The 26,939-nt window shown below is 42.4% G+C and overlaps 1 long non-coding RNA gene across 1 annotated transcript in view; it reads left to right on the forward strand.

Annotated features, from left to right (window-relative positions):
• LOC138796740 (uncharacterized) overlaps positions 1-26,939 on the forward strand; it is a 47,389-nt gene that overhangs the window by 9,841 nt on the left and 10,609 nt on the right. Inside the window, exons 2-3 of the long non-coding RNA XR_011363812.1 lie at positions 19,451-19,495; positions 24,171-24,302. This is a non-coding gene — a long non-coding RNA (uncharacterized lncRNA). The remainder of the gene's footprint in view (positions 1-19,450; positions 19,496-24,170; positions 24,303-26,939) is intronic.

The raw sequence follows: 26,939 nt of genomic DNA on the forward strand, positions 1-26,939 counted from the left end.
GGCAGGAGAGATTCTCGACCACCGGCTTTAAAGGAGAAGTCCAGCAAAAAAAATTATTTAAAAAGTTATACAAATCATCAATATACACTTATTACGAGAAATGCTTATAAAGTGCTTTTTTCCCTGCACTTCCTACTGCATCAAGGCTTCACTTCCTGGATAAAATGGTGATGTCACTTCCTGGATAACATGGTGATGTCACACCCCGACTCCCAGAGCTGTGCGGGCTGTGGCTGCTGGAGAGGAGGATGGCAGGGGGACACGGAGGGACAGAGGGCACTGGAGGGACACTGAGCATCCCTCTACCATCATCCTCTCCAGCAGCCACAGCCCGCACATCTCTGGGAGTCGGGTCGTGACATCACCATGTTATCCAGGAAGTGAAGCCTTGATGCAGTAGTAAATGCATGGAAAAAAGTACTTTATAAGCATTTCCCGAAGTAAGTGTATATTGGTAATTTGTATAACTTTTGGAGGGCAATACAATACTTTAATAAAAAAATTTTGCCGGCTTCTCCTTTAAGGCTGCATTACTTTTCTCTATGCACCCTACCTGACTAATTTGGGGACATACCTATACACTGTCCACCTAGTGTTATTAGGAGCAGTCCCACCTGCCATAGGGGATGCCCAAACCACGTGGATCCTAGTGATCAGACAGGGACTAAGTAGGGCAAACAACACACGATTTTCCATTTTGGGTTGCCCTTTCATGGACATACACCAATGCTCCATGCTGGACTAGTAACCACGGCTGTGGTGACTATTTGTATGTTACTTTTCTTTCCTATGGACCTGATTGAATTATACAATAAAAGCTGAGTTTTATCCATACTTACTAGTTAACCATGGTTGTTATTTTTGTTTGCCTATCCTTGTCTAGAGAAGACACTGTGGGGACAAAACATTAGAATACATCTGTTGGTCTGTGAGTCCATTCATCGTTGCACAAATGCTCCAGTTTAGCTTCAGACTAGGTTGGTGCTCTCGCTGGTAGCATCAAACACTAGCCAAATGTTTCTGCAAGCAACACCATCCTGAGCAATGTCACACCAGTAAGGTACAGATCCTATGGTGGGGCACAAAGCTCCTACGTGTTTCAGTGTTACCAAACACCTTCGTCAGGGATAGTCGCTAACCCTGAGCTTAAATACATAAAAAAGGCCTAATATAATGATATACGATGTCTTGATTATTGGGTGTACATTATTATACAGTATATGTAAATGAATATATGTAGATAGATCAGGTTGATCAGGTTGATGATGGCCCTCTTGGGTGGGGTTAATTTTAAAAGGTCCATTATATTTAATTGAAAACATGCTGCAGGGACAGTGAAAAAAAAATCTATGTGTGAACAATGTAAAATAACGACCATTAATTTGACGACTGCCGTGAACAGTGGCCATTATTCAATGCATTGTGTGAACTAACAGACATTTTTTCCATAGGTTTCAATGGAAATCATTGAAGACTGAAAACAACAGCCGTTATTTTAATTAAAAAAAAAGTGTGTATGTAGCCATATACTGTATTATCAAAAGTCTGTAAAATTTTAGTGGGTGACTATTATGCTCTTTAGTAAGTTTCGTTGTGCAGACTATGTTATTTTTTAGCTATAACAAAGTACAATAAAAGTCTACAATGCTGTCCAAGTTGAGAGTTGAAGCGAGGCACACAGCTCTCCAGGGAAGTGGATCAGGTTACTCAATAAGCCTGTCAGCCTTTACTTACAGCCCTACAAAACCTCTACGCTCCCTTGTCCTATCACCTTCCCGCTATTCTCTAGACCTATGAACTTGCTACTTGAACCTACTTCATTTTCTCGGTGCCTTTTTACAATCAAATACAACTTTCATATGCCTCTCGCTACAATAGTTCCCAGATGCAATTAAATTTACAAGTACCTGCCAAGATATCTACCAGCTGAGCCTGCGAAAATCCCTGAAAATCCATGTAGTCCTTCTTGTGTCCAGAAACACGTAAAAATCGCCCTTTAAAAAGCTCCATTTATGGACTAAAGCTTCATCGTAGTGACTGGCGGGCGATTACAAGGATCTTCTGCAAACGCTGCTAAATCCACTTCAATTAAATAAAAAAGGATAAAAACAATATTCACTATATAATACATAATGTGGCCTCATGTACAAAAAGTATTAGGGGCCCATAGCAGTACTATTAGGGGGTGTTTTTCTTCTGCAGGGACAGGATCACTGGTTGCAATTGGAGGAAAGATAAATGTGGCCAAGTACAGAGATATCCTGGATGAAAACCTCTTTCAGAGTGCTCTGGACCTCAGACTGGGCCAAAGGTTCATCTTCCAACAAGGCAATGGACCTAAGTACACAGCTAAAAGCAACAAACAAAGCAGTGGCTTATAAACAACTCTGACCATTCTTGACTGGTCCAGCCAGAGCCCTGACCTAAACCCCATTGAGCATCTCTGAAGAGACTTGAAAATGGCGTCCACCAACGTTCATATCCCACCTGATGGAACTGGAGAGGATCTGCAAGGAAGAATGGCAGAGGATGCCCAAATCCAGGTGTGAAAAACTGTATACAATACACTATATGCAGACCATTTATACCTCCATACAGTCATGTTACAGCACGGATACTATACATCCAGTGACTCCCAAGTGACGTCATTGAAGTCTTCCTCTTTTGTTGTCTTCCCACTTGGCCCAGACTGTCATGATGACTTCGTCTGGTCACAACTCATCTCCATATATTAGTTTCTCTTGTTTAATAAATGAGCAAAAATATCTACATTTCTGTTTTTTTCAGTCAAGATGGGGTGCAGAGTATACATTTCCATACCCACTGTATCCTGTCACTGACTTCCTTAAAAGCAGTGATTGCTACAGATCGCTGCATCTAAGGGGTTAATGACAGACAGCTGTATGATCATGGCTGCCTGTCATTATCCTGGGCTCCAGGGACACTAATGTGTGCAGGGCCGATCACACTGAAGCAGCACATTGAAACCCCTAACAGCAGGAACATATGTGGTACTCGGCCAGTTACCGTGATGTAGTTTGTTGTGACGCCAGTACTATAATGGTACACAGGTGTCATATTGGTACCTGTTTTGGCTGGTTTATATGCCCAAATGGTCGGTAACCTCCGGTTTTGTTGAGGGTCCCTTGGGCACTTGTCACGGTAACCTGGAGTGGTAGTAGATCCACCCCAGATGTCGGTACTGCCACCCACAGAGAGAGGAAAAATAACCCAAGGTAGAAAGTGGTGTGGGTGCAGGTAGAGAAGACAGAATCCCATGCGTTTAGTATAAAAATACAACACGTTAATGAACAAAGTTGCATATGAACAGTACACTTAATACAGGTAGTGCAAATCTTGACAAACATAGTTGCTGACAGTAGAGTAAAACCAGTGCTTTGTAGAAGTAGGTGCTTTGTGAAGAGAAGGAAGAGGAGTTGCCAGAGAAGCCCGGTCCGTTGTAAAATATGTGCTCTGTCGGAACAGGAGTGTAGATAAGAAGAGATAAGTGATACTCGTACTCACGTATAGACTATAGTCTGACTGCCTTCTTCCCCCTAGTTGCGTGGAACTCGTCCTAGGTGGGTAGCACGAGCCCCAGTCGTCGGTTATCTACGTGAAGCAGACTTCCAACATTACCCGGTTGTCTTGCACTGTGCAGTAGGATACGTAGACCTATTCCGGTAGCTTTGTCCTACTGGCGTCAGCTCCTCTTCTATCAGGAGTCTGCCCTGCACATTTTCAACAGATTCCTGGCGTGGCATAGGGTGATCCTAGGTGGCTTCTCTCCCCTAAGGTGAGCTTAGCACATGCATAACTGTGGTAGTTGCTTGAATATAAGATCTAGTCTATCTGTACTGCTTGTCTATAAGATCTAGTCTATCTGTACTGCTTGTCATGTCTGTCGACTTGGGTCTCCAAACACTTACTAACTACCTACTCCCACACAGAACTAACTCCTCCTACAGGGGTAAAGCTAAACCCTCCTGTGAGTGGTGGGGCTGAGTGTGGGTGAGTGAAAGGAAGAATAGGATAAGAAGAAAGAGCACCTGTGACTGGTCAGCAGAGAAACACATGACAGTTAACCCATTATTTTATAGCTGTGTGCATAATACATAAAGACAGTAGTGACACCTAGTGGGGAAAACAAGGTACTTCATCTCCCCCCTGTTTAACCTGAATGAACGACTTATTGGGGTTCACATACAACACTCGTGTTGGGACACCACACACATTTATATACAGATGTAGCCAGGGTTAACATGATCCCTGATGCAACAATTGTGTCAGGGAGCTATGTTAAGTCAATAAGAAAGTTGAGTTAAACGCTTCATCCTGATCAAGTTAACACAGGCTACATCTGTATATATAAATTTCTACTGCATGGGGCATCAGCAGTACCAACGTATATATACTGATTGCTGACATGAAGGGGTTAAAAGAATACTTCTAGAAGGAAGTACAGTGGTACATTGGTTTAAGAGTAACTTGGATTAAGAGTATTTTGAAAGAAGAGCTTACAGTTTTTCAAAATTGTAACTTGGTTTAAGAGCATTGCTTTGGTTTAAGAGCACCCTGTACTGGTTCCTGGTCTGCATAGTGGGGTCTACCGCACTGTACTCTGACCCAGGAAGTCTCCCTCACCTTCCAAATCATAGCAGATCCACTTCAGGCTGGGGCTTACACCAGGGGACAGAACTGTGGCGGTTATTTCTTCATAGCTGTAACCCCTCTCTCCCCGGACAGAGAGTGCTGCATGTATGTGCCCACATCTGCCCTGCTCATTCCTTCATGCTCCCTGCAGTCTCTGTCAGCCCTTGTGTTTCCCATCCTCTCCATTCCTGCTCTAATGTGCCTGCACTTACACTCAACTATACACACTGCTGTATGGAAAAGTTTCTGTCACTTTCCTCCTGCACAGCTCTGTGATTCTCACTTCCTGATTGGTCCATGCCGAATACACACCCTTTTCCCCATTGCTGTCATGTGACCAAACAGACCTCTGACAGCAGCCCTGCTTCTCTATTCTAGCTTGTTGTACTACGCTACTGCATTATGGGGATCTGCAGTTCCATCCTGTATCTACAAACTGCTGCTGACTTTTCAGGTTTTGGACTTACTATACATTATACTCCATATGCTGAGTGCTATACCGTACAGTAACTTATAATATGACATATTAAGCTGTTTCTAAATAATAGTTATATTTCTTTTAAATATTATTCAAAATGGAAAATCATTATTTTTGGGGTGTGGAACCATTTGTCTGCATTTCATTGATTTCTTATAGGAATATTTGCTTTGGTTTAAGAGTGATTTTGGATTACAAGCACGGTCCCAAAACTAATTATGCACCACTGTAAATTGTTCCTGACTGGTATACTAAAATGCCTATATTCAGCAATGGCCTAGGAGGAAGAGATGGTGTTTAACCCTTTAAGACCGAGCCCTTTAATGCACAAAAGTCCAGGTCAAATTAATGCAATGTTCCTCCTCACCTTCTAAGTGCCATAGCGCTTTTATTTTTCCACCTACAGGGCTGGTTGGGGTGTCATTTTTTGCGCCATGATCTCTAGTTTTTATTAATATCATATTGGTGTAACAGAAAAATTTTGATTGCTTTTTATGAATTTTTTTGTGATATAAAATATAATAAAATCATCAATCCTGGTGTGTTTTTTTATTTTTTCCGTGTACGCCGTTCACTGTGCGGGAACAATAATGTTATATTTTAATAGATAGGAGAATTCCGCATGCTACGATATGTAATATGTTTATTTATTTATATTTTTATAATGGGCAAGGGAGTCTTTTAAACTTTTATTGGGGGGGGGGGGGTATAAGGTTTTTTTTTTATACATTTACAACACTTTTTTATTACACTTTTTTTTTTTTACATTTTTATTTACTGTAAAAAATGCAATCATTAAATTGCATGTACTGGTCTTTGCTATGCCTTAGCATAGCATAGATCAGTGTTATCGGCGATCTATGCATAGAGCCTGCCTGAGAGCAGGCTTACTCCACCTGTCAGCACATGCACTGCAGCATGGCTTCGGGGGTCTCGATCACTCAGTGACAAATGCTTGATCTGTCACTGAGCACCTTAAACGCCGTGATCGCTGTAGATCGCGGCATTTAAGTCGGCTGACTTTCATTACCTGCGGCCCCGGACTCTCCCTGCAGCGCTCCCGCTCACATCAAGAACCCTGTCAGTCAGGAACATATATATACATTCCTACTGCACAGGAGGGTATGTGCAGTAGGAACGTATATATACATGTTACTGATGTGAAGGAGTTAATGGACATTTAATCACCAGAGATGAATGAACCTTAAATATGCAACATTTGATTACTGGTGGTTGAAGAAGTTGGATGCAGCCCTAGGGAGTACCAGAATACATGGAAACAACCTATGGCCTATGTCTGTATCCATGTTGGATATAGCCTTAGGGCTGCATCCAACTTTTTTTAGCCACTGGTAATCAAATGCTGCACACTCTCAATGTTTGCTCATTTCTAATTACTAATTCCAGTCTTCACCAACTGAGATCTCACTGGTTTTTGCAAAACTACAACTCCCATCATTCACTAACAGCCAAAGTTGTAATTTTCCAATAGCTGGAAAACCAAAGGTTAGGTAACACAGACCCGATTCTTTGTAAAGTAGCACATTCCCGGCACTGGATAACTGGTGTTTTCCTTGCTCTATCACTACTGTTGGTTGTAAATACTGTGTTTATACATTTCCTGCCTTGGCGCCAGTATATTATGAGAGGCAAAAATATGCACCTAATAGCAGATAATAGCTGGAGGACCTGTCACCTAAGAGGCACATGCTCTCCAGAAACCCTATCATTATCTGCTAGCTTCAGACCAAACACAGCTTTTACTTTACTATCACACGCAAATGTCTTTTATACTTCTTTTTACAAGTAGAGTCAAATCCAGGAAGATGTCATGTAATGTGTTATATATATATATATATATATATATACTTGACACCTTAAAGGGGTACTCTGAAGAAAATGTTATTTTGATTTTTAAAATAAACTGCTGTTACAGGTCAAGCGGCAGTCTTTCCTTTTGGAGAGATTTTTGGCTTGGCCTACATCCCCAGTCAATGTTCATAGACTTTTTTTCCCCGCCTGCATACCCCCTCACACTATGTTTTTGCAATCCATTTTTTTTTTCATCCGTTTTTACAAACAACGGGTAAAAAAACAGATGCATTTGTGTGCATCCATTTTTTTATTGACTTTCATTATAAAAAAAAAGGGTCAAAACGCATCCCCCTTTTCTTTAGGCTATGTTCACACTACGTATATGTCCGGCCGCATATTTTTCGCGGCCGGACATATACGTGTAAAACTCTGGCCGGGATTTACGCAAGTTGCGGCCGGCTACGTACGGTCCTCGAACTTACGCCCGTAATCTACGTATGCTTCCCGAGCGGCGTACGTAGCGATCTGACAGCGGTATTTTACTTGGATATCTTCGGCTAGCCCCGGACACCCCACAGAACCTTTTGGATCGGCAAATCAAAGTATAAAAATGAAGAAACCACCACTCCGTACGGGACCGCATGTTACGCTACGGGCGTAAGTTACAGCATTTCCATCCCGAAACAATGGTCTGGTTCATTTTTTACGGCGCCGCATACGATCCGGGAGTAAGTTCTTACATAGTGTGAACTCTGCAGCCGTAGATCATATACTTTCCATTATACGCAAACTACGTAAATCTCCGGCCGCTTATTCACGGAACGCTCTACGGCCGGAAACTTACGTAGTGTGAACCCAGCCTTAACGTACACAAAAATAAGGTCAGCTGCGTTTATGTGTACGTTAAGGGTATAAACCCACACACCGTATATACAGGGTATTTACTGCTGCGATACACAGCAAACTCGCAGCAAACTCGCAGCAGATTAGATCTAAATAACTGAACACAGCATCAAATCTGTACCAACAAATCTGCTGCGTATTTGTTGCATATCTGCTGCGTATACGGTGTGTGGGTTTATACCCTAAAAGAAAGAAAAAAAAAACAGATGCTTTTTGAGCCTTTTTTTAATAATGAAAGTCAATGGAAAAACGGATCACATCAATGGAAAAACGGAACGCATCTATTTTTCGATCCGTTTTTTGAAAAACATTGCAAAGACTTAGTGGGAAGTGTGAACCCAGCCTAATTTATTATTAATGGAGGCTCGGGTGGGTAAGCCCCACTGATCTATTGCCGATTGTGCAGTGTATGGATCCAAAGGAGGTCTCATAGGTTTTCTGTAAATCCATACGCTGCATGCTTAGCTCTCTAAGGAACGTCAATCAAATATTATAAAGCTTAGTGCTCAGCCAATGCAGTGGGGTCTCATCAGACAGAAGTCACATTGACAATTATATGTTTTTTACTTGACACACCAACATCTGTTTGTTCTAATAAACAAAAAAACAAGTCTCATTGGAGAAGACAACCCTTTGCCAATAAGTGCCCAATCCCAATACTGCTGTGAAAGTTTAAACCTTTTCTTCAAATTCAACTTTATTAGCAGAGTTAGGGAGACCATCCATTTGCTTTGGAGCCCTATACACAATAGAGGTAGCTGAACTGTTGTTTTAGACTCTTGTCTGGTAGACCCCAGGTAAATGAACTAGAGCAGCCACTTAGTGGGCCAAGATAGAAAGGAGGGAGGGGGGCGGGAAAAAAACCCCAACAACTGAAGAATACACGTAGAGAGAGACCCCAGGTCAGAGGTTGATCCTAGAGATTTAGATGAGTACTACCCTGGCCCCCTAATACCCCAGACTTGAACCCAATTGAGCATCTTTGGGATCACCTTGATCATGGTATTTGCTCTAGGGACCTTCTCCCATACATCTTCCAGCAGCTTGTTGAGTCGCTGTCAGACCATCTAGCTGCTGGCAGTTATTCTGGATATGATCTAGTGGTCATAATAATGTGACTTGACTGTGTAGTTTTAGCCATCTAGTGTTAAGCGGTGAGTAGTCTGCTGAGTGGCAGTCTACTGGCTTCCCCTTGCAAACATTTGTTGCTGCATTATGCTGCCTGTGGTTAGGGTAGCGTAATTAAACATTCTAAGAACTTCCCTTAAATAGACACAGAACTTGATGCCTCAAAAATACCCCATTCTCCTTTTATCAGGCCCCCATCCTCCCCTCCTCCCTGTCATAAACTCCCCATTCACCCAAAACTTCTAAAATCTCTCTCTAGCTAGATCAGCTTAGTAAATTATGACGTTACAGCGTATAGAGAGGGGAGGAGGGACACAACAAAAAACTGCTGAACAATCTAGTTTTGTGTCTCACCTCAATGTTGTATTTAAAGTTTAAACTGCTTAGTACTGCTTTATTTTGCTTGAACTTTAGTAGAAGAAATACTTGAAAGAAGAATACCTGTGCACATGTTTCGACCTTTTTCACTATAACCACCTTATGCCCTGCAGTGTCGTGGTACCTGTCCTATGAGGGTGACACAAGCCCCAGTCCTGGTTACCAAAGTGTCCGAAGTTTCCCCGTGTCACCTGCGCTACATAGGCCCTTGGCTGCTTTGCTATATCCAGATCATTTCCTCTATCTAGGATACTGTCCTGCACTTTTAGAGATGTTCAAGGCGTGGGTTGAGGTGTTTTCTGACTTCTCCTCTCTCAAGTGTATAGCACTGCATCTTAAGTAGATGTGTTGCTCTAAGAAAGAAAGTCTTTGCGTTTTCCATACGTGTGTCCACTACCACCACGAGTCTACACTGGACTGACTAGACTGAACTGTCCCCTGGGGTTTGTGTTGTGTAAAGAGTGCAGAGATAGGTAGAGAAAGAACAGCATCTCTCATAGGTCGGTAAAGACCACATGGTACAAAAACAGTAACCCTTGACTTACTACAGCTGTACAACATATTACAAAGGTTAAACATAACAGTGACATCTTGTGGTAAAACCTGAGAATGCACCTTCCTTACCATTGAAGGGATGACATTGCGACATGTGCCTGAAGTACACTGTGGGACACCACAAATCTGTAAACCAACCCTTTGGGAAAAGCCCTTTAAGTTATTCCATGAATATCAGTATACCAGGAAGTGAATATTCTTGCAATATCTCAATGCTATCATTACAGTAGCTGTAAAAACAGGGGGTGATGTTGGAAAGGTCTGAGTAATATACAGCAGCAGTTAAAAAATTGAAAAAAAACTTTAAAGTTAATGGTTACCAATCAGCCCTATAATGCTTTCACTTTTTCCTTAACAGTAAATGGCATGACCTTTGCACGGGAAAAGATCCTGATGGCTCATGTAATATTATAGAATCTTATAGAAACTAAAGACTCCAATATAATATTTTATTACAGCTCAGCTGTGCTAATCTCCGAGCCCTTACAACATCTGAGTAACAAGTAACATTACACCAAGTCCAGTGCACGCTCTGCATGAGCACGCCCAAACGTTACATCTCAATCTGCTTGCTAAATATCTTAAGATTCTTAAGAAGTATCTAAAATAAGATTGGTTCACACACAGTATTTTGTTCAGTATTTAGTCCTCATTTTGATCATTAGTTTAAAGTGTGCCTGTCGTTATAACTTTCAAAATCTAAATCAGCAGCAGATGTGATATAAGGTAAGTTTGTAATTTACATGCATTATTTTTTCTTTAGTTATTATGCTGTAAAACTAAGCTAAACTTACCAGAAATCATCAGGTAGTCATCTGGGCGGCTTGTGTCTAGTCACCGCTCTCTGCCTGTCAGTGCGCTCTGCGGGTATGAATGACAGGGAGAGGTGCCAGTAATGGGCCTCCCTGCCTGTCACTCATCCCTGCTGTGTGCACAGACTTTCTTTCAGAGGCATGGACAGCCATTGCTTGTGTTACTGGTAGAGATGAGCGAACCGGTTCGGCCGGTATGGCATCTTGTTTGGATTTTTCCAAAAGTCCGAGTCCGCCATTTTAGAAAGCAGGAAGTGTTCTGGGCGGGAAAAGCGCTTTCCCATGATGCCTGGAACACATCCAATCAGCAGGGATGTTGCACTAGCCCACCCCCTGTGTGACGTCGCTATTGCTTTGAGAGGAGCCGTCACATGACTGCATGACGCAGTGTGCAGAGAGAGAGGAAGGAGACTGTTAGCAGTGCACAGAGCTCATCAGTGCTGCTGCACTGAGAAGATATTGTACAAAAGCAAAGACAAAAAGATTATTAGGAAAGCGGAGAGGAGAGACATATAGTGATTGAGAGAGAAAAATAGAGAGGGCGAAAGATAGATAGGTAGATAGATTAGGCATAGGAGAGAAAAGGGTGCACAGAACAAAAAGTGCTATACAGATATCCAAGTACTATAGTTGGACCCTTGCGAGAGTGTATATGACATAGGTGTTTTCCTGAGGCACAAATATATACCTCGTGTGTCAGGACTGGCGCTCATAGCGAGCATGCCATCGCTCCTGTCTCTGACACTGCAAGTGATGTGGGTGCTCGCTCACATTCTCAAACATTAGCTGCACGCAGGAGAACGTGAGCATTTATTCATTGCCATCTTGTACTGACCTGGTCACATCAGGGTTAATTTCTCTGGAGTTCTCCTGCTCTCACCTGTGGGGGTGGGGCTCCAGCCTGCATTTAAGCTCTGCTAACAGGCTGCTTACTGCCAGTGTTTGATATCGCTGCACTAGCTAGCTTGGTGATCTGATCTCTGCAATTCTGACCGTATACTGTGTTCTGACCTTCTCTTGTCTGACCCCTTTGTACCTTGCTGCCTGTTGGTTTTGACTTCGGCTTGTTTTTGAACTTTCTTAGCTTTCTGATTTTGTCCTGACGCTCCTTCCTGCTTTTGACCCGGCCTATTTTGACAATTCTTCTGTGTTTGTCTGTGTCTCTTGTCTCCCATCCCCTGCACACTAGTCAGTGTATACGCTGTCTTTGTGGTTGTTGCCCCATGGTCTAGCGTGGGTGGGGCAATAGGCAAGGACAGAGGTTGGGTTAAGCGCAGGGCTCATGTTCCTCTGTTGTCTGTTTATCCCAGCCCTGACATCGTGCATGTGTGTAGAATAAAACTCTAAAAAAAAGTGCTATACAGATATACAAGTACTATAGTTGGACCCTTGGAAGAGTGTATATTACATAGGTGTTTTCCTGAGGCACAAATATATACCTTATGCATGTGTGTAGAATAAAACTCTAAAAAAAAGTGCTACACAGAAATACAAGTACTATAGTTGGACCCTTGCGAGAGTGTATATTACATAGGTGTTTTCCTGAGGCACAAATATATACCTTATGCATGTGTGTAGAATAAAACTATTCTCCACTGGCCTCCAATGACTACTGCTGCTCCTTCACTGCATTTGTGACCATTTTCCTGCATAGACCCTGTAATGGTGAATTTCCTGCATAGACCCTGTAATGGTGAGTTTCCTGCATAGACCCTGTAATGGTGAATTTCCTGCATAGACCCTGTAATGGTGAATTTCCTGCATAGACCCTGTAATGGTGAGTTTCCTGCATAGACCCTGTAATGGTGAATTTCCTGCATAGACCCTGTAATGGTGAGTTTCCTGCATAGACCCTGTAATGGTGAATTTCCTGCATAGACCCTGTAATGGTGAATTTCCTGCATAGACCCTGTAATGGTGAATTTCCTGCATAGACCCTGTAATGGTGAGTTTCCTGCATAGACCCTGTAATGGTGAATTTCCTGCATAGACCCTGTAATGGTGAATTTCCTGCATAGACTCTGTAATGGTGAATATTGAAGTCTAAAAAAAAAAATTGACTTTGAGATATTGAAAAGATAATGATGTTACGGACATGTAGAGCCCTAAATTCAACCAAATACACTACCCAGTATCATATAGATGCTTTAAACTATGAAATCCAAAATTCGGTCGAACCGAACTTTTCAAAAAAAGCCGGAAGTTCGCTCATCTCTAATTACTGGTACTGCAATTCCCAATGGTAGGGTGCAGATCGGTAGGTTAGTGACCTGGAAGCCATGCTGCACTAGGCCTGGCCAGAAACCTACTCCAGTTCGACCCCTTTGTTCTGAGAGAGATTAGCCACAGACAGTGCTCTCTTGCTGTCGCTCCCCTTCCCCCCCATAAAGAACATAGGAATGTGTGATTTAGTGGTTAGCCAATTATGTGACCCATAGACACACAGTCAGGTATATGGTTGCCCAACTATACGCAACTGGATGCTACTAGACCAAAATGGGACTCCTGACATGGCTGAGGTCAGTCATGGGCCTCGGGTTAGGTAACTTAGTTCCTGAGTACTGTCTCCAGTAAAGAGAAATGCAACTCACCTTTCTGGTGATCTCACCCTGCTTACAGGTCCCCTCAACCACTTCCCTTTTCCCCCAGAATATATAAGTCAAGAAGAAAAAAAAAAATCAGCATATTCAGCATTTGTGACTCATTTTTAGAAAACATTGTTGAGGACCTCAGACAACCATCTCAAAAGACTTACCCATGTGGTTACTGCAACCATTTACTGTATATTGATTAACAGGGATGGATCTATATAAAGTGCAGAGCTTTAGAGTTAGGTATATTATCTATAGCAAAGAATCTGTGGATAAAAAAAAATAATAATGATGTTTAATAGAATTAGTTTTTTTTTAGGATTTTCTTCTTGGAGCCTCCAGATTTGTGACGGGTGCCATGATGGACTCCATTGATGCTGTTGGTGTCCAGCGTGTAGAGTTTTCTCATGGTTTGCTCCTGTGATGGAGCTGAACAATGCAATTTTCAATGCAGATGTGAATACAATGTTAGGGTATAAACACACACACCGTATACGCAGCGTATTTACTGCTGCGATACGCACCATCAAATCTGCTGCAGATCTGCTGCGCATCTGCTGCGTATACAGTGTGTGTTTGTACCCTTTAGGTACTCAGCGCTCAGTCAATCACTGGCCGGGTCCGCCGCGGCCAGTGATTGGCTGAATGGTCTGTCAGTTCAGACAGGCCACTCCGAAGCTGATGCTGCCGCGCGGGACCGGGAGAAGGAGAAGACCTGCAGCCTGGTGAGGTAAAGTATGAAACAAGGGCTGCAAGGACATCGGTAACGATGTCCCTGCAGCCCTCGCTAAACAATTGTCGGGCCGTGGAATAGGCCCAGTAAACGAGCACCGATCTAGCAGATCGGCACTTGTTTACATCGTTGATCGGGCCCTAGTCGGCCTGTGGAATAGGACCCTATGGCTGGGTTCACACTACATTTTTTCATCCGTTTTTGCAAAAAACGTGCGAAAAAATAGATGGAAAAACACACAAATGCATCCTTTTTTATCCTTTTTTTTAATTGACTTCTGTAATAAAAAAAAAGACAGACCAAAACGCATCCGTTTTTTTGACGTATACAAAAACATGGTCGACCACATTTTTGATCTGTCTTTTAATAATGAAAGTTAATGGCAAAACAGATCAAAACAGATGCACACAAATACATCCTTTTTTTTTCATCCATTTTTTTGCAAAAACGGAGGGAAGAAAAAACATAGTGTGAACCCAGCCTAATGCTTTTCCAGGCTAACCAGGGCAATTTTTTTTTTTTTTTTACACAGAATCTGCATTGACTCTATGGGGGAGATTTATCAAACATGGTGTAAAGTGAAACTGGCTCATCAGAATTCACCTGTGATGAATGAAAAGTGGAATCTGATTGGTTGCTAGGGGAAACTCCCCTACATCTAGAAATGATGTTTAACACACAATTTAAATCTGCATCTAAAAATCTGTGCTGTGTGAATTACAATGTGGATTCCCAAAAATGTTTTGTATGGGTTCCAAAAACTCTGTGTGAATGTACATGTCCAAGGGTTTGCTGCCTTAGAATTTAAAAAAAGAGAGAAATAAGGGCAAGTATCTTAAGGCTATGTTCCCACTATGTTGTGTTTCAAATGAAAAATTGCATTGACGTCTATGGACAACGGCTGGAAATAAGTGACATGAAAATTATTGTGACGGCCGTAGTCAAACAATGGCCGTTGTTCAATACATTGTGTCAAGCTACGGTCATTCTTTGCATTGACTTCAATGCAAATCATTGCATTATGAAAAGAATGGCCGTTGTTTTAATTGAAAAAAAGTACAGGCTGTTAACATAGCCTGATAAAAGAATTGGAAGTGAGGTATATTAGAATGGATTTGTATCTAATCATGGTAGGTCTAATAGCCGAGACCCCTATTGATCATGAGAACAAAAATCATCTATCCACAGGATATGGGATGATTATATTGATCAGTGGGGTCCAACTGCTGGGACCCACAATAATGACAATGAGGGTCCCTTGGTCAAGCACATGCACTGACACTTCATTTTCTTGCTTTGGGAGTGGTGAAGGTAGTTGACCTATGTACTTGGATGTCTTCTATAGTCCCATAGAGAAGTAATGCATGCTTGACCTTCTTACAGGCTATTGATTGCTGGTGTCTCACCTATTACCTTCGGATGATGTTAGTGTAGTGTCTCAGTACAGGTGGTTCCACTAAGTTACACCTGAGCAAAGTATCTCTGTCAGGTATCGCACAAAGGGGATGAAGGAGATGTTATTATGTATTTTCCCCACTAGGTGTCACTTTCGGTATTAACGGGTTAACTGTTGTTTGTCACATGTTCTGTTTTGTCCTATTACAGGTGCAGGTCCATTTCCTCACTTTTGCCACCTATTACACTTCTTCTCTCTCCTCTCTCCACAAGCCCACCAATCAACACACAGTTCAGTTACCCCTATAAAAAGACAGGTTAGTTCCTGGTCTTTTGTGGTCTTTAGTCTTTTGCCAGTAGAGGTAGCGAGGGACAGAGAGACTGACTGAGAGAGTTCTTGCTACAGTAAAAACCAGGCCAGGACTCTTGTCAGGGACCACAGAAACATAGAAACATTCTTTTATGCAAGTTACCTGCTCCAGTATACAGTGCTAAACCCTGGGGAGGGGTAGCCGTCCTTTGAGGAAAACCTTTTCCACACCTGCAATCCCTCTCAATAGTTTAAGGGCAGTAACCACAGCTAGGTACTGACCCCAGTAGGACAAATAGCTGGAAGCTGATGTGTCCTACTGTCTCCACACGGCTCTACTGGGAAGTTTCAGAAAGTCTGCTACGCCCACTTGTGAAGGCCTGGGGCTCGTTGTACCCAACCTGGCACTTTTGTTACACCTGCACCTACACTTACACTTTGGCTATCCTCTCTGTTGAACATTGTGCCTGTTTGTCCAGTGGTGGGTTCCAACACCACTCGTGGCCACCGTGACAAGCGGCTAAGTAACCCAACACCCACCTAGCAGCCACAACACCGCCTAGCTAGCCCCGGTACACAGCATTAGGATAACCCCTGTAAAGGAGCCCATACACCTTTCATTGAAGTTGATCAGACCCACAAACTTTGGATGACTGTCCAAGGTGTATTGCAGCCTCCCTACTCACCACTGACAGATGACATTAATCAAGGAGAGAAGGGTTGAGGCATAATGGATTTTTACTGATTGAACCTTTCTGGGAGGGACAAGATGGCACCAGATCCATCTACCACTTGGACATCCTATAAACATTCTGCCCTGCCAAATGTCCATGTATATGTGAATGTTAGGTGACATAATTATTGGCCAAATTAACGTTCATCCAACAGTTATTGGAAGTGTATTGACACCTTAAGTTTATTTACAACTTAAACTTCAACTTGAGCGCTGTTTCCGCCTATGACTGCTTTTCTTAAAAAAAATGTTTTTAAAAAAACATTAAGAATCTCCCAGAAATCCCTATGTGTGAATCCAGCCTTATCACTGGATGTCAATGAACGCAGTTTGCGCCAATTAAAGCTGGTGTATTTTCCTTGTTCTTTGGTGTGCAGCAGTCCTGGATGCTTTTTAAAGAACCTGATGGTTTTCGGTCCTGGTTGGCTGCCAACTCCCCATAGGCGTTTGATCACGGAAAGAGTTGTTCTTTTAGACATACTTTTTTTTTTCTTTTACAATGCCAGTTTTCCCATGCATGCCACCCCCCCCCCCCTTTCTTTTTTTTCTCATGTGATTTCCTTTTATGTTAGTCCAGTGTTCTCACTATACCCTTTTTGTTGGTTAGCATACAGGCTATTCTGTATCCACTTAATATACAGACTCATATTGTGACAGTATGCTCTCTTTTACTTAGGACTAATATCGGCATGCATAATATTCAACACATTCTACATTGATCAAGTTTTAGTGGAAATTCAATTGTGAACACGTAAGCCTAATGCATAAGTCCTCATACTATCCGCATATGCGTATAGTATATAGGACACATTCTACTCTATGGGCCAATGCACATGACTGTACATTCTACGGTCCCTGTAGCCCGGGCCACAGACAAATATGACGTCCTATTTTGACCACATTTGCAGTTTGGGCTCCTATACTTCTATTGTGTACGCAACTGGCAGCCTGTGGATGGCACTCAATGGTCCGTTGTGCTGTGTTCATGGACTATGGGGCTTACACACAGGAAAAACTATCTTGTAGAGATTTGCACCTTTTTTGGTGTTTTAAACCCAATTCTATAAACTACAGGGGTTTAGACAATCCTTATTATGGTCCATTGATGGTAAGCTGATCACCAGCGATCAGCTGTAGTGTGGACAACAAGTGTTCAAATTCCCTGCAGCACCACCACTGGTGAAATGAAGCATTACACAGCTCTCATTTGTATCAATGGGCCGTATATGTAATACATTGACATTCTGGGTCCTCCAGAGTGAAATAAACACTTTGAATATATAGATAAGGTCCCTGAACAGTAATAAAGTGTTAATGTACATGCACATGCATTTGGTATTCCACATTGAGACTTGGTTACTTAAAGGGGTTGTCCAGGATTAGAAAAACATTGCCGCCTTCTTCCAGAAACAGAGCCACTGTTGTCCTCAGTTTGGGTGTGGCTCAGTTTCATTGAAGTCAATGGAGACAAGTTTTAATGCCACTCTATTGTTCTAATCCTGGATAAGAAGGAGAATAAAGTTCAGAGCACGTTGCTGTGTACTGGACCAGAATAAACATAGCCTGATAATGTCTAATTGATTAACTAAAGGTTCCCATACTCTTTATTCTTCTGTTACTTCCAAGACTTCACCGACAGATGATGTCGGTGGAGATAGGCGTATAGTGTGATGGAAAATCATTGTCTGACCTTTTTGTCCTTGGAGAAAGAAGTTCTGGCAGCGGCTTACTCCTCCCCTTCCCTAGAGAGCACAGAAACATTTGGCCATGTCAAACGTTCCCATGTATGGGGAGGATGGGAGAGATAACTGTTGGCCGAACGATCAGCGATCGTATAAATGAAGTATGGTGGAGCCCCCTTTATCAGATTAAATGAAGTATGGTGGAGCCCCCTTTATCAGATTAAATGAAGTATGGTGGAGCCCCCTTTATAAGATTAAATGAAGGATGGTGGAGCCCCCTTTATCAGATTAAATGAAGTATGGTGGAGCCCCCTTTATAAGATTAAATGAAGTATGGTGGAGCCCCCTTTATAAGATTAAATGAAGTATGGTGGAGCCCCCTTTATAAGATTAAATGAAGTATGGTGGAGCCCCCTTTATAAGATTAAATGAAGTATGGTGGAGCCCCCTTTATCAGATTAAATGAAGTATGGTGGAGCCCCCTTTATCAGTGAACTAAAAGAGGTCATATACATTAGGGGGCACGTTTATCATTCTCTTTGCGCTATTATATCATTTTGGCTTATTCAGGGTTTTTGTGTAAATTCAGTGTTTTCAGTGTCAATTTTTAAATAACATTTATCAAGGCATTTGCTCTATTTTTGAGCAGTTTTTGCCATTTTTGAAATTTCTGCTCAGAGGGGGTGTGGTGGGGGCATGTTATCTACTTTTTTAGCCAGATTTATCATATGAGATTTTTGAGTTTGTGTAAGGTAATGTATGAACAGATTAGGGCAAGGCCTGCATGGACATCACTAACAATGTTCATGCAGCCCTTGCTCAACGATGAATGAGCCATGTAATAGACTAGCAGACTGGCACTCATTATTGTAATAGGACCCTAAGTCAAGCAAGCATTCAGCCAGCAGCTATCTAATATGTAGATGGACATAAACCTGTAGGCCATTTCTGCAAGGTAACAGTGTCAAGCACTGAGCCACCATGGCCCGTGTTGTTTGTCACGTTTACAGTGTGTACTCAGTATGTTTTGTAGACAGATTTCTCCGCTCATGGGATTTTACTATAGATCTCGCTCCATCTGGGATTAATGTTGCCTAAAGCAGCTGTCCAACCTAGTTCTGCCTCCAGAGTATTTCATTTTTCCACTTCACATGGATATGAGCTGTCAGATATCTACTTGGTGTTACCAGGCATCATGTTACTTTATTTGGGCACATGGTTCTAATATCTGTCATATTTTACTGTATTCAAAGACTCAGTGAAATGTAACCCTTTATCTTCCAGAGAGAAGACCAACGTAAGGACGATGCTATCAGTCAGGGTGCGGAGGTTCGTGATCTCGTTACATATAGTGACCGTTCTATACACAAGCAAAACAACAACGAAAACAGGAACATGTGACTTAGAGAAATTTTCCAATTTTATGTCAATTCAGCAACTTTCTAAAATACTTTCAGTTTCTCTGCAGCTTTTGAGATCTCTGCTTCTGCTCACTGAAAGGAACTCTTTTGAACACAGATGTGTGTGCAAAGCAGGGGTGTATTGTAGTTTTTGAGGGTGCGGAGGTGTTAGTTGCACATGGGCCCTGGAATCTCTCCAAGGCCTAAATGCGCCTATGCCACATACTGTAAGAAGATACAAGTATTATGCTGGTTTCAAACATGGCAGTTTTTTAAAAAACTTTCCCAACAATTTTTGTGCCATAACCAAAAGTGGATCCAACAGGAAAGAAAAGTACATGTCCTGCCTATATTCCATCCCATTTGAATCCACTTCTGGCTTTGGCACAAAAACTGCAGTGACAGAGTGTGAAACCATCATAACATATTGTAGTAAGTTCTTTAATGGGAATCTGTCAGCTCCTGGGCCCTACGTAAGGTGATGACAGTGTCCTGTAGCTGGCAGTCCCCTGCAGTGGATTATGCACAATCCTACTCTAATGGAGCTGTTTGTGCCACAGTCTGCCACGCCTCACCACTCCTTCCTCTTCCCTCTTTTTCATGAATAATCAATGTTGCCCAGCCTCCTGCTTGCTCAGCTGTCAGTCAGTGTCTCTGATTGCAGATCAGTCCTCTGTAGGCAGTTTATGTCTGAAAGAAATACTCATATATAGTTGAATCTCTGAATCCAGATGTGTAGGAGCTGTGGTCTAGAGGTAATTTGCCTGTCTAGAGATCTGCCAGCAGGTCATTCATTGGTTCAAATCCTTATTGAAATTGAGTGGATGGCCACCATTTAATGTCAAATAATTGCTGTTATTTTAAAACAACGGCAGTTGTATTGAAATAATGGCCGTTATTTGCCATTAAATAACAGCCATCCACTAAATTTCAACAGTGTGAGAACATAGCCTTTCTGTGTTTTCAATTTACTCCTGGTTTTGGATGCAAAACATTGTCCAAAATACTGAGCAAAAATACTATGTGTGAACATAGCCTTAAAGCGACTCTGTACCCACAATCTGCCCTCCACAAACCGCTTGTACCTTCGGATAGCTGCTTTTAATCCAAGATCTGTCCTGGGGTCTGCTTGGCAGGTGATGCAGTTATTGTCATGAAATCTCCTCTTTGACACTTCATTACAGTAGGATTGTGCATAAGCCACTGCACAGACAAATTACCTAAAGGTACCATGCTTACAAGGGGACTGCCAGCTGCAACACACTTAGGTAGGGCCTTGATGCTGACAGATTTCCTTTAAAGAGGACCTGTCAGCACACAGTTGCTATGCGTACAGTTCACAGGCTTTATCTGCAACACCATGGGGCATAAGAAATGGGGGTTTGTCCATGTTCAAAACATTTCCTTATGCAAATATGGAAACACAGCCTTAGGGTAAAAACACACACACCGTATACGCAGCGTATTTACTGCTGCGATACGCAGCAAATACGCAGCAGATTAGATCTAAATAACTGAACACAGCATCAAATCTGATGCAGATCTGCTGCATATACGTCCTGTGTGTTTGTACCCTTATGTTGTGTTCCCAAATTCACAGTTGTGTTACCTTTCTTTGTTTACATGAGCTTAATTGATTAAGTGGACTCTCTGCAATACTGTTTAAATTTAGTGTCTGGGCTGTGCCATGTGATCAGCATTACCAGGCTTCATCAGATTATTTATGACAAGGAAACTGATGTGATGAAGCCTCGTAATACTTATCACATGGCAAAGCCCAGAAAGCCCATATTCACATATGCATTCAGATCCCTTCATTGTTCTCCCCCAATAGCATTGCAATACTGCCTACAATCCTGGTCATCAGGAGAGTTTTGTAGGGAAGTCTTTTAAAAAAAAAAAGTGGTAAAAAAAAGATTATTAACATTGAGAAAACAGAACAAAAAAATTCTTACAAAATGTTTTACTGTGAACATGTTATATATATTGTATTGCTACAAACTAGAAAAACATTCCAGGATTACAGCATTCTTTTTGTTCATCCCACTTCCCAAAACACAGAATAAATAGAAATCAAAAAGTCCCATGTTCCCCAAAATGCTACCAATGATCATCACAAGTCATCTTGAAATAATAATTTTAAAAAAAGCCCTAATACATGTGGCAACACAAGATTGATGTTGATGTTTATTGATTAAAACATAAACATTATATATATATATATATATAATAATATAATCATTGCCCTAGACAATAAAGTTATGCTATCATGTAAAGGTACCCCCATAAACAAGCCTTTATTTGGCTTTGCTGAAAACATTGCTTTGTGACTAAAGGACAGCTTTAAATAAGTATTTTTGCCTGTCAATGTGCAGAGGGTAGGGGTATAAACAAATACAAGTATACAGTACTCACCTGCTCTGAGTCCCCTGCCAGAACCATCAGCACTTCCTCTTCTCCCTCCTAACACATATGAAATACCTGCTCAGCCAGTCACTGGTCAGAGGTGATCTAACACACTGGGCATTTCCTATGTATTGGGATGGAGAACAGAAATCTGTGAGCAGCAGAAGCAGCACCATCAGGGAATCAGCAGCAGGTGAGTACGTGTGTTTTTATTTTCCTCCCCCATCCTGTCCACATTTAGAGGAGTTAATTAAAAACATTTTCTGAAATCAGAAAACCTCAAAAGAAGCAGCTCAGCAAGTCTCTTGTTTTAATGTCTGGAGTCTAATTATGTTATTATTCATTAAGTAATAAGCCCTTTGTTATTATTCATTAAGTAATAAGGCAATTCCATGTATTATGTGTATTTATTGCAGTGGTTTCATTTTATATGTTATGGTGTAATATAAAAAAAATGCTGGGTATTGTAGATTTATGTTCTTTATTGTCAGCAACTCCAGTCTTGTCTATATAATTATATTCAGCTAATGTGCCAATCTAACCTATTATTCTGCTGGAGTGTACATGCAATAGTGTTATGCTGGGTTTACACGGAGCGATAATTCGCCCAATCATACGATTAACGATTTCTAAGTAATGATTTTTCTTTTATAACGATCAGCGTTTAGACGGTACGATATATCGTACAGAAAAATCGTTTTGCGATCGCGCACCCGCAGCCTGGCCCACCCCCCGCCGGCGCTCCGATCGCCCCCCCCCGCCGCTCCAATAGCCCCCCGCTGCCGCTCCGATCGCCGCCGCCGCCACTTCGATCGCCCCCCGCCGCCGTTCCAATCGCTCCCCCCCCCGCTCCGATTGCCGCCACTCTGATCGCCCCCGCCGGCCCGGCCACGAGCATACGTTACCTGCTCCGCGTACCAGATCTTCAAATCCCCGGCTCCCCTCTTCAGCGCATTGATTGGCTGAAGAGGGGAGCCGGGAATTTCAAACGGCTCCTCTTCAGCCAATCAGTGCTCCTCTTTAGCACTGATTGGCAGAAGGGGAGCCGTTTGAAATTCCTGGCTTTCCTCTTCAGCCAATCAATGCACGGCAGCACTGATTGGCTGAAGAGGAGCCGTTTGAAATTCCCGGCTCCCCTCTTCAGCCAATCAGTGCACTGAAGAGGGGAGCCTGCATGTGGAAGACCTGCTACGCGGAGCAGGTAAAGTATGGTCGTGGCCGAGCCGGCGGGGGCGATCGGAGTGGCGGCGGGGGCGATCGGAGCAGCGTGGGCGATCTAAGCGGCGGGGGTGGCGATCGGAGCGGCGGCGAGGTGGTGATCAGAGCAGCGGGGGTGGCGATCGAGCGGCCTGGCTGCGAGCTGGGGGCCGGGCGGCGGGCGGGGCTGTCTGACTATCGCGCAACGACGGTTTACACGGAACGATCGGCGAATTTTGTGCGAACGACGAACGACAATTTAAGAACCTGTTAAAAGATCAAAATGAACGATTTCTCGCTCGTCGTTCGATCGTTCGCCACGTTTACACGTACGATTATCGTTCGAATTCGATCGTTATTGTGCAAATTCGCACGATAATCGTTCCGTGTAAACCCAGCATAATGGTGCATTTGCACAGAAAAATGTATCTGTCAGATCTTTGAAGCCAAAGCCAGGAACAGACTATAAACAGGGAACAGGTCATAAAGGAAAGATTGAGATTTCTCTTCTTTTCAAATCCATTCCTGGCTTTGTCTGTCAGATAAATCTTTCTGTGTAAACGCACCATTATACACAGTCAGCCATAACATTAGAGCCACCTGCCTATTAGTATGTAGGTCTCCCTTGTGCCACCAGAACAGCTTCTCAAGATCTAGACTCCATTAAAAAGCTCTGAGGGAGTTCTGCAGTATCTGGTACCAAGACACTAGCAGCAAACATTTATTGGCCATATAATTCATGCTCTCCATCACTACTTCTACAGTGCCGCCTGTTTCATTCCAGCTCTGATACATCCATTCATTTCAGTACTGTAGCTTAGCCATGTGATCAGCACCACCTCCAAAAGATTACACCGATTCCTGTAGTGGTCTCCCCTGTTGTCAGCGACCCAAAATCCTGCCTTATCCCACAGATATTGGGATCATGATTTATAGTAGTTAAAGAGGTACTCCAGCAAACAAAAAATCTTTCAAATTAACTGGTCCACCTCTGTCCACAGGGACTGTCAGTAAATCCCCATAGAAAACCTCTCCTGCTCTCGACAGAACCTTTCACAGACATAGGTGGCAGCAGAGAGCACTGTGTGAGACTGGAACGAATACACCACTTCCTGCAGGACATACAGCAGCTGGTAAGTACTGGAAGACTGGATATTTTTAAATAGAGGTAAATTACAAATCTGTATAACGTTCTTATACCAGTTGACGTAAAATTAAAAAAAATTTGACGTTTATAAATACCCGTTAAGATGATTCTCTTAAGGCTGTGTTCACACATTTTATGCTTTTATTTCCCCAAAAAATAATTTGTACTTTTTCTTTACTGCAGTTGCACACATTATGGCCTAAAAAAATCGGAATTTTGAATCGGCCCGTGTAATAGGTGCTTAAGACAATGCTTTCTAATCTATCACCATCATGTTATAGAGCAGGAAGAACTGAGCAGATTAATATATAACATTGTGGGATTCACTATAACTTGTAAGGAGTGGTAAGGAGTCCAGTGGGCGGTGTCACCTAATGGACTGGACTCTTTAGCATGGAAACATAGAAAAGTTATACTGAATCTTTCCCCATTAAGATATATATCAATCTGCTCAGCTTCTTCTGCTCTATAACATGATGGTGATAGATTAGATGGTGATGGGTTCCCTTTAAAAAAAAATCATGGTTCTCATTCCTGAAGCCAAGCGAGGGGCTTGGTTTCTGCAATGGATAGGTATGTGGTACATATCACAGTAAGATATGGAAAAATTTAACCTGCAAACTAATAAGTGTGGGGGGGGGGGGGGGGGGTATAATTTGTTTTTCCAATGTGGACTCTTTTTTCTATTTTTTTTCTATTTTTTTTTTTTTTTTAAGTTTAAACGTTAATACACATGAACTTACAATGAAGTAACAAAAGTACAAGGGATTGAAACAGCAGCACTGTTAGGGGTGAGGCAGGGGCTCATTGTGTCATTTCTCATAACTAAAAACTCCTGATATTGTCTCCAGTTCCCGGACGCCTGTGTACGTGTATCGATGGGACACCAGCATAACTGATATCACCATGTAAATGAACGGCCTTATGTTTTTGAGCGAGAACATATAATGTAACAAAAACAAGCAGCCGTAACGTGTCACATGAAAACTAACCACAAAAACAGCAGAAGCTAAAGTCTGCTCTATCTCACAGCAAAATACCCACTCAGAATGAAAGTAGTCACACAGGACGTCCCCTGCCATATAGCGGCACTTATACTGTGTACCAGAGATAGCCGATTACAGGCAGATAGCCACCATGATACAATCTGATAAGTTCTAAGGGTCATGTGGTCAGGATTCTGGTATTTATAACTCCAACAACGTTAATAGAGATGGTTTCCAACAACTGTTTTAATTGTATCTAGCTAGTGAACTGAATGTAGGTTATCGAGACCTGCACAGGGCCGCCAGGTTCTAGACATCAGTGGAGGTCACATCTGTCCTGTCCGACCCCTAGGAATAGGATTTCTATGACATGAAACAATTGAATATATCCAGTGCCCATTGAAATGTATACAGACAGTATATAGACAGAACACTGATTTCAAGAACATTATATACTAGCAGATTACAGATGAACCTAGCAGAAGGACACCCTGTACACGATCATCTTATATATGGGACAATCCTTCTAATATAAAAACTCATTCCCTTCAAGTGGCTTTTTATACTGTACTTTGGTATTATTTTATATAATTCATCCAGCACTTATCAGCTGCTGTATGTCCTGCAGGAAGTGGTGTATTCTTTCCAGTCTGACACAGTGCTCTCTGCTGCTACCTCTGTCTGTTTCAGGAACTGTCCAGAGTAAAAGCAAATCCCCATAGAGAATTTCTTCTGCTTTTCACAGTTCCTGCCATGGACAGAGGTGGCAGCAGAGAGCACTGTGTTAGACTGGAAAGAATACACCACTTCCTGCAGGACATACAGCAGCTGATAAGTACTGGAAGACTTGAGATTTTTAAATAAAAGCAATTCACAAATCTGTATAACTTTCTGACACCCGATGATTTAAAAAATAACTTTTTCTCTTGAGTGCCCCTTTAACTTTTTTGGATCTGCTGTGTTTACTTTGAGGCAACAATGTAACATTGCTTCACTCACAAGATGTGGAAAGTTTTGTGGTTTTGGCCCTATGCGGTCGGCAAAAAGCAGGATGACCGTATCGTCTGAAAATCTATCCTTCTGTCAGCAGTCAGCTGACTTACAGAACACCTGTATAATATTACCGGGTGATTAGAGGAAGAGCTGATCGGTGAGAGGTCCCCATATGGTGGGAGCATTGGCTCTGGTTATAATCATTCATCTATTATATATACCACCGTGTTTCCCTGAAAATAAGACGGTGCCTTATATTGTTATTTCACCCAAAACAGGCACTATGAGGAAGATTTATCCAACACGGTGTAAAGTGAAACTGGCTCAGTTGCCCCTAGCAACCAATCAGATTCCACCTTTCATTTTTCAAAGAGTCTGTGAGGAGTGAAATGTGGAATCTGATTGGTTGCTAGGGGCAACTGAGCCAATTCTACTTTACACCAGTTTGATAAATCTCCCCCATGTCTTATTTTCGGGGGATGTCTTATTTCTCCCCCCCCCCCCCCCAGCCGGAAAGGGGGGGGGGGCGGGGAAGAGAAATAAGACATCCTCCCCAGACCTCCCCAGAATACTCACTGTCCGCAACATCGGGTTAGGAGCACGGCAACGTCAGCGTTGGGTCAGGCGTGCGGGGTCGGGTCAGG

This window comes from Dendropsophus ebraccatus, chromosome 7 (genome assembly GCF_027789765.1).
Source record: "Dendropsophus ebraccatus isolate aDenEbr1 chromosome 7, aDenEbr1.pat, whole genome shotgun sequence".
In the NCBI taxonomy this organism is placed as follows: domain Eukaryota; kingdom Metazoa; phylum Chordata; class Amphibia; order Anura; family Hylidae; genus Dendropsophus; species Dendropsophus ebraccatus.